Genomic DNA, 13059 nt, shown 5'->3' with positions numbered 1-13059 from the left:
TTTGATGAAATTCATTAGTACCTATTATGATGTGCTGGGCAATGTCTGTGCTGTTCAGTCTAGTGGCCACTGGCCACATGTATCTATTTAAATTTTAATTAATAAAAAAATTTTTAAATCACTCCCTCAGTAATGCTAGCCACATTTGAAATGCTCAATCCCTGCATGTGGTTGGTGACTACTGTATTAGATAGCACAGATAGAGAATGTTTCCATCATCACAGAAAGTTCTGTTGTACAGTACTTTTCTAAACACTAGAGTTTCAGCTGTGAGCAAAACCAAGTCTCAGCCTTTAGGGAACTTACATTTGAATGGACAATAGGTAATAAACCAATAAACGTATAATATATCAGGTGTTGATAAATATTTTGAATAATGAAATCAAACACTTACCTGGCACTTTCTATGGATAATATTGTCTTGAGTGCTTTCAGTCTATCAACTCTTAATCACTGTCATAACCATATGAGATAGGTTAGCTAAATAACTTACCCAAAGTCAAACTGTTAGAAAGAGGCAGAGCCAAAATTCAAACCCCTGAAAACTCTGGCTCCAGAGCCCATACTCTTACTATGCTATACTGCCTCCCAAAGCAAAATAAAAGTAGGAAAAAAAGAAGAAGAATAAAAATACCGGTTGAGGGGTTAGAGACTAGCAGCAAGATTTTTGTAATTATTTTAATAAACAGTGTAACATTCACATTGGTCGGGGCATTTAATCAGTCAGGCTTTAGCCAGAAATAACAAACAGGATAATTAAGGAAAATTTAATTTAAAATGTCTATTTCTAAAGGTGTGGGTGGGATTAAGAAAAACCAGCAAAGCATTTTTGTCTTCTTTATTTTTTTTTTGTAGAGACAGAGTCTCACAGTACCACACTCGGGTAGAGTACCATGAGGTCACACGGCTCATAGCAACCTCCAACTTCTGGGCTTATGCCATTCTCTTGCCTCAGCCTCCCGAGCAGCTGGGACTACAGGCGCCCGCCACAACGCCCGGCTATTTTTTTGTTGCAGTTTGGCTGGGATTGGGTTTGAACCTGCCACCCTCGGCATATGGGGCCGGCGCCCTACTCACGGAGCCACAGGCACCGCCCACATTTTTGTCTTCTTACCTTGTTCTACTATAAACTTCAATTTAATTTTGATTATCCAAATTCACATTATAAGGGACCTTTCAAAAATTAGAATTTTCATTTAGTGAAAATACCAATACCAGACTTTCAAAGCACCACATCGAACATTTTAGTGTGTCAGTGAATTTAATGACAAGCAGCAAGTCCATACTGAAACTTCTATAGCTTGTCAATGACTCGGAAGCAAATGTTACCAAGAAAGGCAATAACAACAGGGCAGAGTTTCTGTTAATAGCATTTCAGGTAGATCATGTAGCAAATAAATTAAATAAATCTTCATGGATATTATAATCTCCTGAAGATCCTAATCTTATACTTCTAGTATTTTTTTCTAGATACAAAATAGTTGCTACTCAGTAGTCACCCCATAAAAAAACAAAAGCCAATGTTCGACCACCCCATTTTAAGCAGATAGCCCTAAGGCCCCACAAAATGCAATTGAAGAGCAATTGCTAGGGTGCTAGACTTACAAATTTGAGACTCTAAAATTGTGGCAAAAATTACTGGTACTATTTGTTGAAAATAGGAGAGACTTAAATAATGATACCAATGTTCAGTTTCTCCAAACCTTCTTTTATAAACTCTCAAAAAGGAAGATTATGTTCTCCACTATCTTCATCTCCCGAGTTCACTTCACTTGCAGAGGGAGTTAAGAAACAATTTTCCGTTACATGCTGACAAGGCTGGTTCTGAAGGAAGAGAGGAGAGGGAAACCATCCCGTCATGCTAGTGGGTGTAGAGAGCAGACAGGAAGAGGAAGTATTACATGAAAGTTCAACAGCCAAAGACAAATATTGATCAGCATCTCTATTATGGTCCTGTAAGTTCTTAGTGAAGGCTGCTAAAATCCCAAAAATGTTTGTTGCAGTCATATTTCTCGTGAAATCCTAGATGATCTGCTTCTGTGTGATGCTGACTTACAGCAGCATTGCTCATGAGGATGACATCTGAATTACAGCACGTATATATCTTTTTATTTTTAATTAACTTCAGACTGTAAGAAAAATTATGAAATGAAAAAAGTGTAAAAATTTCCCAAATTCTTTAAGTGGTAACACTTTACCCTGTTTGCTTTATCTTTCATGTACATACTATTTACACACAAATAACAAAGAGACAAAGTAAGTTTATTTGTGAATAAAACATTGCTGTGGGAATATGCATGCCATAGTAAGATATGGGAGATATTATAAGACAAAGGTTTTTAAAAGAAAAAAATGAATGGGAATACATAGTTATTTTGAGGGAATTATCCTTGGTTACTAGAATCAACAATAAGAGTGGTGCCGGCGTGAGGATGGACTGAAAGTTGCTGGGCAGACGTCCTTGCAGAGGTGTGATGGCCTTTGTACAGGGTTGTGTTTTTTGTAGTCTTTGATGTCACATATACACGTGTGAGACCTCTGTCTTCAAGGCCTTCTTGTGGCTCTTTTTGTCAAGGTTTTCTTATCATTAGTGACTCCATTTTGATTCTGACCACTTTCACATTTCCCTTTTTGATTGAGATCTTTCTCTGAAAGCATCACTGATTAATCATCTTATAGTTAGGTTTCAATGTCCCTTTCAATGTCCCTTTAATGTCCTTTTAATGTCCCTTTAGGTCAGGATGGACCTGTTCCAGTTGAGAAGAGTGACTGGAAGTGTGACCCTGGAAGTCAGGGTCAAAACCCTCTTAGTCACATTGGAGCAACAAGGAAAGCTTAAAGGGAGTGGGTCTCAGGCTAAGCCCACTGGAGCTTATCATTCAGTTCAGTTTTATCTGTTTTGTTATTATCTTAGTGGATTGGTCCAGCATTATTTTGTCAGGAGTTGTACTTTTGTAAAACTGTTAACAAGTAACAGATACAAAGTTTTAAAAAAGGAAAATATAAAGTAAAATTAATAGTAGTGTGATAATTTTAGTTTATGTAGTGGTTTTGGGCCATGATGCTAGGCTTGAAGACAACTAATTGAATAAATCTAATGACCACGGGGAATTAGGTGAGACCTGTTCTAATTATGTGATCTGTTTTTGAATTTCATGTATGTGGCGCTCAACTTTTTTAGAGGAATTTACTTATGCACAGCATATAGTATTAGCAATAGTACTGACTTAAAAAATTGTTTTTAACTAATGGATACTGAAGAATTTCTTAGGTTGGGTTTTGTGAAGTTACAACCAGAAGCTATTAATTGTGAAATTCTAGTTACACTGTTATCTTGCCAAGTGAAAGAAGTAGCATTAAGTGGGGTGTGTGTATGTGTCAAAAGTCTCATTATAATAAGGAGTCTTATTTTGATGTCTTGGGAAAACCTGTTCACAGTGTGAAAACGTTGATTTTTCTTCATGATTTGCAGCTTGAATGTTTCTAGTTATGATATTAGGTGGTTTGGTGAACTTTCTTTGTGGTCCATATATCAAGCACAAGGCTGGTTTCTTAAAATTTATTTAATTTTAGTTTGTAGGGTGTTAGGAATAGAACAACTTTTGTTATGAGTTGGAGAGTTATAACCAAAAAGTTGAACTTTTGAGATATAAATCAGAGAAGTTTAAAAAAAAAGATTTAGGGCAGTGCCTGTGGCTCAAAGGAGTAGGGTGCCAGCCCCATATGCTGGAGATGGCCGGTTTAAACCCAGGCCCAGCCATAAACTGCAAAAAAAAAAAAAAAAAAAAAAAGATTTAGAAATAAAAAACTCCTTGTAATTTGGGCGGCGTCTGTGGCTCAGTGGGTAGGCGCCAGCCCCATATACTGAGGGTGGCAGGTTCAAACCCGGGCCTGGCCAAATGCAACAAAAAATAGCTGGGCGTTGTGGTGGGCACTTGTAGCCCAGCTACTTGGGAGGCTGAGGCAAGAGAATCGCCTAAGACCAGGAGTTGGAGGTTGCTATGAGCTGTGATGCCGCAGCACTCTACTGAGGGCGATAAAGTAAGACTATGTCTCAAAAAAAAAAAAAAAAAAAACTGCTTGTAGGGCGGCGCCTGTGGCTCAGTCGGTAAGGCGCTGGCCCCATATACCGAGGGTGGCGGGTTCAAACCCGGCCCCGGCTGAACTGCAACCAAAAAATAGTTGGGCGTTGTGGCGGGCGTCTGTAGTCCCAGCTACTCGGGAGGCTGAGGCAAGAGAGTCGCTTAAGCCCAGGAGTTGGAGGTTGCTGTGAGCTGTGTGATGCCATGGCACTCTACCGAGGGCCATAAAGTAAGACTCTGTCTCTACAAAAAAAAAAAAAAAAAAAAAAAAAAAAACTGCTTGTAATTTTACTAAGAGCAGATTAACATTTCAAGAAAACCTTCCGTCTATGGCCATACCACCCTGAATGCACCTGATCTCATCTCAAGAAAACCTTCCTTTAACATAGGGAACCAAAATTTTTAGTTTTGTACTAGTATATTTTTAATGTCAAGGCTCTATCTTTAGAAAGATTTATAAAAAATGTTTAAATTAGTGCTCACTTCAGCAGCACATATACTAAAATTGGAACGATACAGAGAAGATTAGCATGGCCCCTGCGCAAGGATGACATGCAAATTCATGAAGTGTTCCATATTTTTGGACCTCAGACTATACTATAAATTGATAGTGATCAAAACAGCATGGTACTGGCACACAAACAGAGAGGCAGATGTATGGAACAGAATAGAGAGCCAAGAGATGAACCCAGCTACTCACTGTTGTTTAATCTTTGACAAACCAATTAAAAACACTCAGTGGGGAAAAGATTCCCTATTTAACAAATGGTGCTGGGTGAACTGGCTGGTGACCTGTAGAAGACTGAAACTGGACCCACACCTTTCACCATTAACTAAGATAGACTCTCACTGGATTAAAGATTTAAACTTAAGACATGAAACTATAAAAATACTAGAAGAGAGTGCAGGGAAAACTCTTGAAGAAATCGGTCTGGGCGAGTATTTTATGAGGAGGACCCCCGGACAATTGAAGATGCTTCAAAAATACACTACTGGGACCTGATCAAACTCAAAAGCTTCTGCACAGCCAAGAACACAGTAAATAAAGCAAGCAAACAGCCCTCAGAATGGGAGCAGATATTTGCAGGTTATGTCTCCAACAAAGGTTTAATGTCCAGAATCCACAGAGAACTCAAACGTACAAGCAAGAAAAGAACAAGTGATCCCATCGCAGGCTGGGCAAGGGACTTGAAGAGAAACTTCTCTGAAGAAGACAGGCACATGGCCTACAGACATATGAAAAAATGCTAATCATCCTTAATCATCAGAGAAATGCAAATCAAAACTACTTTGAAATATCATCTAACTCCAGTAAGATTAGCCCATGTCACAAAATTCCAAGACCAGAGATGTTGGCGTGGATGTGGAGAAAAGGGAATACTTCTACACTGCTGGTGGGAATGCAAATTAATACATTCCTTGTGGAAAGATGTTTGGAGAACACTTAGAGATCTAAAAATAGACTTGCCATTCAATCCTATAATTCCTCTACTAGGTATATACCCAGAAGACCAAAAATCACAATATAACACAGACATCTGTACCAGAATGTTTATTGCAGCCCAATTCATAATTGCTAAGTCATGGAAAAAGCCCAAGTGCCCATTAATCCATGAATGGATTAATAAATTGTGGTACATGTATACCATGGAATATTATGCAGCCTTAAAGAAAGATGGAGACTTTACCTCTTTCATGTTTACATGGATGGAGCTGGAACATATTCTTCTTAGTAAAGTATCTCAAGAAGGGAAGAAAAAGTATCCAATGTACTCAGCCCTACTATGAAACTAATTTATGGCTTTCATATGAAAGCTATAACCCAGTTGTAACCTAAGAATAGGGGGAAGGGGGAGCTGGAGGGGAGAGAGCGGGGAGGATGGACAGAGGGAGGGTGATTGGTGGGATTATACCTATGGTGCATCTTACAAGGGTACATATGAAAATTAGTAAATGTAGAATATGAATGTCTTAACACAATAAGAAAATGCCAGGAAGGCTATGTTAACCAGTGTGATGAAAATATGTCAAATGGTCTATAAAACCAGTGTAGGGTGCCCCATGATCGCATTAATGTACACAGCTATGATTTAATAATAAAAAAGTGTTTAAATTACAGGCAATTTGATAACACAGAATTTTTAAATGAATTTTTTAATGAACTTTTGTTGTTGAGACAGAGTCATTATGTCGCCCTCGGTAAAGTGTCGTAGCGTCACAGCTCACAGCAACCTCAAGCTCTTGAGCTTAAGTGATTCTCTTGCCTCCGCCTCCTAAGTAGCTGGGACTACAGGCGCTGCCACAATACCCGGCTATTTTTTTGTTGCAGTTGTCATTGTTGTTTTAGCTGGCCTGGGCTGGACTCAAACCCACCAGCCTCAGTGTGTGTGGCTGGTGTCCTACCCACTAAGCTTTGGGCAAGGTCCTTTTTATGAAGTTTGTTATCACTTACACAGACCATTGATGACATGTTTAGATTTTTTGTTTTGTTTTATACTTAAAAAAATTATTTTACTTTGTGCCAAAAATTTATCATGCAAGATTATTTTTATACAAAACTTTAAAAAAGTTTTTTACCAAAAATGTATTTTTATACTGATAACTTTTTTATACTTTTATTTTATTTATTTATTTATTTTTGAGACAGAGTCTTACTCTGTTGTCTCAGGGTAAAGTGCTATGGTGTCATCATAGCTCAAAGAAACGTCAAACCTTGGGCTCAAGCAATCCTCTTGCCTCAGCCTCCCCAGTAGCTGGGACTACAGGTACCCTTAACAATGCCTGGGTAATTTTTCTATTTTTGGTAGAGATGGGGGTCTCACTCTTGCTTAGGCTGGTCTTGAACTCCTGAGCTGAAGCAATTCACTGTCTCTGCCTTCCAGAGAGATAGGATCGATTACAGGCATGAGCCACTTACCATTTTTTTACTTGGCCACTTAAAAAAATTTTTAGAATATAGGCTGAGCCTGGTGGCTCATGCCTGTAATCCTAGCACTCTAGGAGGTCTATGCGGGTGGATTGCCTGAGCTCAAGAGTTGGAGACCAGTCAGAGCAAGAGTGAGACCCCCTCTCTAACAAAATAGCCAGGTGTTGTGACAGGCACCTGTAGTCCCAGCTACTTGAGGACTGAGACTAGAGGATCACTTGAGCCCAGGAATTTGAGGTTGCTGTGAGTTGGGACACTACGGCACTCTACCCAGGGTGACAGACTGAGAGTCTGTCTCAAAAACAATTTTTTTCTTTCTTATAATTTATTGGTTTATTTTTATTTTTTAATTTATATTTGAAACTCACTTTTAAGTGACCTTAAAATTGAACAAAATGATTTTTTCAATAAAGAATACATCTTAATGTTTTTTCAGTAACTTTTATAATTACAAGTGTTTCATTTTTTGGCATACTTTATTATATCTGTAAATTGGAATTTTTAACATTTGCCAGTAATGCAGCCTAAAAAGCAATGGAATTTTTAACTTTTATTGATCTTACATTTTAGTGAAAACCTAGGATGCAAGAAATCTTGAATTGTCAGACTCATTTCATTGATAAGAGCTATTTTACAATTTTTTTCGGATCATGTTTCTTACAATATTTTATATCTTATTTGGAAATATCCTATATATTTAATGAGTATAAATTATTTAATTTAACATAGCTTTAAAATTTTAAATTATGTGAAAAGTTTATTTACAAGTGTTTATTTCATTTATATTTACTTTGTTTATTTTTAATAGTTTACCTAGATTACTTATAGGAACTGAGATGTTAGACAAACTGGTCCTCATTTTAAGGTAGTTTTTTTGTTAACAATGTTTATAGTTTGTCAGTATCAGGTGTCACCTAAGTAAGAACATTAAAGTTAAATATATGGGTGTTTTGTCAATAACTCAGAATCTACAGCTATTTTTAATCAACCGACAATATTAAATTAGTTTTATTTATCAAAACAATTATAGGCAGTCCCCAAGTTATAATCATCTAACTTACATACAATGTGGACTTACAAATGGAGGCTATTACAGGTAATAGGTAAATGTACTTGTTCCAACTTTCAGACAAATTCAACTTAAGAACAAACTTATAGAACCTATTGTGTTTATAACCTGGGGGACTGCCTGTACACAAAGATCTTTTTGTAGGCTGATAGTTTTATAATCAAACATGCGAAACCCTGACACCTTAAAAATCCAGTAGAGACAAATGTAAAAGTGTCTGATTGGAACATCTAGGAAAAGATATTTGTTGCCAGTTTTGAGGATATTTTTAATTTACCAATAATTTAGAAACCAGCTAGTTTCTAAATTATTTAGTTTACTAAATATTTACTTAAGTCATGTGATCTAAAAACATTTGAATTAATTGTGACACATATATATTTTATATGAGAACAATTTAAATAAAAATTTGTAAAGGGATTTTTTGGTCAGCTATGCCAGATTTTGCCATGTAGACAAAACATATAGCATAATACATACACATGTATTATGTATGAATACATTTAAACATATTTACACATGCTAATAAAGATCTTATAGGTTCTATTTTAGAATTTTATTAATGGAGTAATAATATAAACTCATTGATTTATAAAAGTCAGTTGTATCCCAATTGTATTTTTGACAAAATTGGGACCTATTCATATGGCTAACCTTTATTTGTCCTAATAGGTAATTTAATGAAGGCTGTGGACTAAAATTTTATATAAAGCAGTTTATATAAATGGCAGTTTGACTTAAAAAGAAAAACTTTTATTCCTTTTTTTACTTTTAAGTTAGTTTACAGTTAAATATTTAATATTTACATTTTAGCTAGGACTGGCTAAATTGTATACAAAAAACAAAATATCCACGTAGCCATGTGTAAGTAAGAAATCTATCTTTTGTTTGCCCATTTGGTTTATTTGATTAGCAAATGCTGGTAGGGAAGAAATTTAATATTTTTTTCATTATTAATTTTTTAATTATTTATTTTTATTATTATTCAATTGTTATCAGGCAGATCTAAATTTGTATTTTTTAAAAGTATCTGTATCTAGGGAGTTAAATCAAGAAAAAATAAATAAAAATAAAAAACTAAAAGTGTTTAGGTTGTTAGTTAATGTGGAGGTGTTGAAATTTTTTTTTTTTTAATTTTTTTGTTTATTAAATCATAACTGTGTACATTGATGCATTTATGGGGTTCAGTGTATTGATTTGGTATACAATGTGAAATGCTTACATCGAACTGATTAACACATCCATCACAATTGTATTCTTTTCTTAATAGTTATGAAATGTACCATTGCATCATGCACATTAGATGACGTCCCCCCAAATACCCTCCCTCCTACCACTTCCCCCCCTTTCTCCTCTTCCCTTCTACGTTCTGGACTATAGTTATGTTTTTACCATTTGTATGAATGTGTAGGTGATTATATATTGATTTCATAGTAGTATTGAGTACATTGGATACTTTTTTTCTCATTCTTGAGATACTTTACTAAGAAGAGTATGTTCCAGCTCGATCCAGGTAAACATAAAAGATGTGAAGTCTCCATCTTTTTTATGGCTGCATAGTATTCCATGATGTACAAGTACCATAATTTGTTGATCTGAGCTGTTGTAATTTGTAAAGCCATTAATTTGAAAGCCCTTTAAGACCTTTTATTTTATTTTTGGTTGGAATGACATAAACAATGAGTTTTATCTCAACAACAGGAGGAAAGTAACAGATTTAAAGTAGGCAGAAAAAATAAATGGAAAGATAATGTAGGAGACTCTACATGTTAACTCTATAGTTAACTGGGTTTTTTTTTTAATAATAACCATTGAGTGCTGAATTTGCTTTGATGTAATTTGCCCATCAGTTTAAAAATTTGGAAAAGAATGAGCCGTAAGATGTAGCTGGTGGGAGTCTGGACAGCCTGGTGTGCTTTAATGCTTGACGGTCTCATTCTGTTTCTTATTAATCTCTCAAGAGCAAAAGAAAATCTTATAAATCCCGTCAGGTCATGTCAGTACTTCAGATCAGTATTTTAGGTGATCGGCGATTGCCATAGTGGCTTTTATTAATAATTAGCCATCCAGCACCCAGCATTTAGAGTGTTTATTTTTGTTCCTGAAATATTTTCAGTAACTGGGAAAGAAAAAAGAGTAAAACCAAATAAAAAGAAATCAAGATAAAAGTCCTTAAAGAAAAATATGAAGTGAGGCAGGGTGGGCCGGGTTGGTTTTGAACCCACCAGCCTCAGTGTATGTGGCTGGTGCCCTACCCACTGAGCTACGGGTGCCGCCCAGAATTATTCTTTTGGATAAAGTTGTAATGGCCTTAGTGCAAAGTTGTAATTTTTTTTTTTTTTTTGAGACAGAGTCTCACCTGTCACTCAGGTTAGAGGGCTATGGCTTCAGCTCAGATCACAGCAGCCTCAAACTCCTGGGCCCAAACAATCCTCTTATCTCAGCTTCCTAAGTAGCTGGGACCACAGGCACCTACCATAATGCCTGGCTAATTTTTTCTGTTTTTAGTAGAGATGGGCTCTCCCTCTTGCTCAGGCTGGTCTCCACCTCCTGAGCTCAAGTGATTCTTCCACCTTTCCTTCCAGAGAGCAAGGATTACAGGCATGAGCCACCATGCCCTGCCAAGGTTGTAATTTTTGTAGTCTTTTGTGTTACCAGGTGTACAAACATGAGAACTCTCTTTTCATGGCCTTGCATGGCTCTATTTGTCAGGGTTTTCTTAACGTTACCGATTCCATTTTGATTCTGACAGCTATTACAATTAATACTCGTGTGTGTGTGGCAAGGTGGTGGTGACTAATTGAGAAAATTTGCAGATGCAATGTTTCTATAATTCTAACTACTTCCATGTCTATTTTCTAAATACAGGGACATTCTATACTACCCGAATTCAGTTGTCAAAATTAGGAAATTAACATGAACACAATACTATTATGTGATTTGTAGCTCTTATTAAAACCTCATCAGTTGTCTTACTAGTTTTCTTTTTGGCAAAAGAAAAAAGAAAGTCTCATTCAAGATCAAATCCAGAATCATATTGTACACTTATTTATTTTGTCTCTTTAATATGGAACTGTTTCTCAGTCTTTCTTTGTATTAGTTTGCTACTTTAGCTGTAACAAATCATAGGCTTAGCATCTTAAGGGGGGTGGGGCCTTGGTGTGTGTCACACTTTATGAGGGCAAGACATGATTGCAAGAGGGACTTTACCTAACAATTGCAATCAGTGTAACCTGGCTTATTGTACCCTCAATGTATCCCCAACAATAAAAAAAAAAAATACACAAGTTTCTTATTTTACAGTTCTGGAGGTTAGAAATCTCAAATCAGTCTTAATAAGCCAAAGTCAAGGAGCAACAGTGCTGGTGTTTTCTGGAGGCTCTGAAGAGAGAATCCATTTTTGAGTCTTTTTTTTTTTGATTCCAGAGCCCACACACATTTCTTGGTTTATTGATCCTCTTCCTTGAATTTCTTTAGCCTATTACTTCTGTTTTCCTATCTGTTACTACTAACTTTCCTCTCTTACCTCCCAGGACCTTTGCTATTGATTATATTAGGTCTCCCTGGATGATGCAGGATAATCTCCCCATCTCAAGATCCTTAATTTAATCACCTTTGCAAATACTCTTTTAATAAGTAGGGCAACGTTAACAGGTTCTGGGATTAGCAAATGGATGTCTTTGAAGGGGGGCAGGCATTAGCGCACTGCAGTGTTCATGACACAGATGTTCTTGACAGTCATTCTGAGTCCTTTTGAGAAGGTGGAAAGAAAAGAAGAAGAAAGGCAGAAAGAAGAAAATAATGAATGAGAAATTAAGAAGCTCAGAAGAAGGAGGAGACAGGGAGAGACACCTGTGAGTCTGAATTTCTGGTTTGCCACATTACTGAAGATCTCATAGGTTCCCTTCTTGATGGGAGTAAGGAAAAAGGAGAAGATTCCTTTCTCTCAACCAATTTTTTAATTGCTTAAATTTAAGAAAAAGTTTGATGTCTCTGATAGGGGGACCATCATGAGAAAAAGTGACTTCTGAATCAAGTTCTATTCAGTGCACAGATTGTTAATTTCTCTCAAGGAATACACACAGCTATATCCCTGCAGAATTCTGTTTTTCTTTTTTCTCTGCCAGTACTAATACACAAACATCACCACTTCCTTCACAACTTGTTAAAAAGGTAGTGGATTTTCCTTATGGGAGGCAGAAAAGAGAGTTTTAAAAGAAAAGCATCCTTTTTCTCCAAGATATCCGGCATGAAGCATAACAATTTTCCCTGTTTTACATACACACATCTAATGTTCTCCTGGGACCACCCAATGCAGTCAGCTTGAGTCTTCCTAGGATTTTTCAATCTGTGCCATGACTGTTGCCATAGTGACGCTATAGCAGCAATAGAAAAACTTACCCTTACAATTAGCAAAGGTTCACAATATGAGCTGGGCTGAACCTGATGGCTGCATGAAGGTGGCACCACGGCAGATAAAATCTACCCAAGTGGGAATAAAAACCACATGAAAAGAGGAAGGTGATCACCCAGCTTTCCAGACTATGGTTTTTTGAGCATCAAGGTGGAGAATAACTTTTAGGATCACACAGCAAGACACCACACAGATAAAACAAGGTTCTCCTTTCTCCATTCTCACTTATACTTATGTGTAGTATAGAACTGACTTTTTTATTTTTTTTAATTGTTAAATCATAGCTGTGTACATTAGTGCAATCAAGGGGTACAATGTGCTGGTTTTATATGCAATCTGAAATATTCTCATCACAGTGTTCAATGTAGCCTTCATGGCATTTTCTTAGTCATTGTATGTAGACATTTGTATTCTGCATTTAGTAAGTTTCACCTGTACCCATTCTAAGATGCACCATAGGTGTGGCCCCACCCATTACCCTCCCTCCACCCTAACCTCCCCCCTCCCTTCCCCTTCCTTGGCCCTTTCCTTATAGTCTTGTGCTATAGTTGGGTTATAGCCTTCATGT

At 36.7% G+C, this 13059-nt stretch overlaps 1 non-coding gene across 1 annotated transcript; it reads left to right on the top strand.

The window, feature by feature from the left end:
* Positions 1-4557: 4557 nt before the first annotated feature.
* LOC128579960 (U6 spliceosomal RNA) lies at positions 4558-4664 on the top strand. Its single transcript, XR_008378327.1, has one exon. It is a non-coding gene; the product is annotated as a U6 spliceosomal RNA (small nuclear RNA).
* Positions 4665-13059: the final 8395 nt, after the last annotated feature.

The sequence above is a fragment of the Nycticebus coucang genome, chromosome 2 (assembly GCF_027406575.1).
Source record: "Nycticebus coucang isolate mNycCou1 chromosome 2, mNycCou1.pri, whole genome shotgun sequence".
Taxonomy (NCBI): domain Eukaryota; kingdom Metazoa; phylum Chordata; class Mammalia; order Primates; family Lorisidae; genus Nycticebus; species Nycticebus coucang.
The sequence above is the reverse complement of the archived record's forward strand: the minus strand, read 5'-3'. Positions and strand labels throughout refer to the sequence as shown.